Genomic DNA, 2,539 nt, shown 5'->3' with positions numbered 1-2,539 from the left:
TTCGGCCTTATTGCTTCCTCCATAAACTAATGAAATGTTTCGATGACCTTTGCAACCCCGAAATTTATTTTTACCGATTTTTTTTTAAGTCAAATAGTGACTGAACGCTTTACATGTGTCATACTTGAAGAGATAAAAGGTTTAAATTGGTCTGTAGTTCAGATGTTGTGTAACCCTCCAATAGGGTTAGAATCATAATGTTGTACAAATTTCAGTAAATCAGCAAACAGATCAAACAATTCTGTATGACCAGCGGTAAATTGACCTAATTCGATTTCACACAATATCGGGAGCACAAACCTGAATATTTTTAGAAAAAAATGCTGATCTACGGAATGTACAGCGGCTCTTTCCAACCTGGGTAGAGACATTTTCCGTTGTTCTCAAACATATAACTTTGAATTTCCGCTTTTAGTTGGGAATCCACTTTTGGCATTGAACGGTGAGATGGGTAAATTATAGGTTTATTTTGTCTTTTACGAAGTATTTCCAGATCTTTAGCCATTCTCTCCCGTCCGTAGTCTTCAACTCGTTTCCAGAAAGTTCTATTGAAGTAATCGTACAGTGCAATGTCCTGTAAAAAAAATAGTTGTTCTCCAAACACCACGATTGTATAGACATTGAAATTAAACAAATATGTCAATGCACATATTGTCTAGATTTTAACGATTTTAAACGAGTATCAAAACAAAACAAAGCGTAAGACAGAATAAAAAAAAATATTTCAATTCATAACTATATACGTACAATGTTGTAAAGCTGCTTAAAGTTTTTCTTATCCTCTTCATTTTGTAACGTCTTCCGTTTATAGTAGCGTTTGTTAAGGTGACCAAGTCCATTTAAAATATCCCAATCAAAGCAAAGCAAATTCTAATAAAAGGAGCAAGTGTTTGATTTTGCGTTTGAACTGCGTTGAATAGTTGCTTTTAAAAAAGCTTTCAAACAATAATTATTCATTTAAAACTGCTTGCAGCAGTCATTATTTACAAAAGCAAACGTTAGGAAAAACGCTAAACTGGCATGAAGAAAAAAAATAATTTAACTGCGGACAGAACATACGATTTCGACCAACAAACCAACATCAGCGCAGCTAATAGCAAGACATTGACCGTGTAAGCATAAGCATATAACGGCACTCCAGTTTGTTAGGAGCTTCAGACTGAAGATCATTTCTGCATAACAAACCTTTAGCAATATTAAAGACTCATCAAAATATTCAAGTAGCATCACTAGATCCATGTTTTTATCCAATTCCTGTATTTGACTTTCAATTTCATTTGCGTCATTTAACATCGGATCTATTCCCAAATCATGAGATTGAAAATTTCGAAATCTGCGTAAATCAGAAACAAAGTAGTTTTTCACAAATAGCTTGTTTTAACATTTAACTATTTCTACTACATTTAAGTTGATAAACAATCGTATGTAAGTTTATCCTCAAGTTATTAGTGAATTATACCCACTTTTTTATCCAACAACCTGGTCATAAAGGGGTTGAGACAAACTGAAAAATACCGGAAATAAAAAGGAACTGATGGATTTAACAAGACAGCAGCTTTTGACAGAAATTTTATAGGACCCATCTTTTCACCCTGTTGAATGTATACAGTGGGCATTCCAGCGCAGTTAAGGGTTCGCTTTTCCCAATCAGGAAGACAGTTGTATGCCGAAAGAAAATGGTTCCATGGTTGGCGAATGATTGTAACATATCTGCAACAATCGATCAAAAGTAAAATACTTTAGTAATTTCGTTACAAGTACGTAATGAGCTTGGGGCATTAATGTTTTCCATTCAAGCAAATATTCGAAACATGCGTACAGTCCTTTTTAAATCTTTTTTTAAACATAACACCTTGTCTCGGGATGACATTTCTTCATTTCTTCTGCATCAAACCTTAAATGTTCAACACTAATAGAAGCGTCTTGTGGAAACATAAACTTGCACTTAAACCGACCAGGATATCCACCAACAAAATCTGCAGGAAACCTGCGGGTCGTAAACTGCAAAAAGTAGTCTCGCGTTGATTATCAGGTACTGAAAGTAAATGTTCGAAGAAAAACTTGTTCAAACTTTATGTCCATCTTTCCCGGTTTATGCGGTAATACTTTTCGGACCACATCGAAACAAAAGTATGCAAACGGTTTAAAAACAAATGAAACAGATAAATACCCCTATTCATATATTTTGTTAATGTTTTGTATCGACCTTAGCACAGAAGTGCCCTATGAAGATTCCTTGGATTTTGTATTATTATACCAATCATTATACATACCAAGTACCACGCCTTTGAAATTAAATTTATAGCTGACAGTTAAAACTTGAATTTTGAACATCACTTTCCGGTTGGGAGGCACTCTAGTTTGTTGAGAGTAACAGACTCGCTATTACGGCCTATTTTTTGACACCAGCTGCAGTGATAAGACTTCATAGATCAAAACATTGTGCATTGTTTGCAGCATTGGACCCTCAGTTTATTATATTCCTCATAAACAATGCAGTCTTTGAATATAAATTGTTTAAATGTTTAACATCAAAATA

At 34.3% G+C, this 2,539-nt stretch overlaps 1 long non-coding RNA gene across 1 annotated transcript; it reads right to left on the bottom strand.

The window, feature by feature from the left end:
- Nucleotides 1-299: 299 nt before the first annotated feature.
- Nucleotides 300-916, bottom strand: LOC145220213 (uncharacterized). The gene is made up of 2 exons (XR_013858033.1): nt 748-916; nt 300-574 (listed from the first exon to the last, which is right to left on the bottom strand). It is a non-coding gene; the product is annotated as an uncharacterized LOC145220213 (long non-coding RNA).
- Between the last annotated feature and the right edge of the window lie 1,623 nt (nt 917-2,539).

Source organism: Phallusia mammillata, chromosome 3, assembly GCF_965637545.1.
Source record: "Phallusia mammillata chromosome 3, kaPhaMamm4.hap1.1, whole genome shotgun sequence".
Taxonomy (NCBI): domain Eukaryota; kingdom Metazoa; phylum Chordata; class Ascidiacea; order Phlebobranchia; family Ascidiidae; genus Phallusia; species Phallusia mammillata.
The sequence above is the reverse complement of the archived record's forward strand: the minus strand, read 5'-3'. Positions and strand labels throughout refer to the sequence as shown.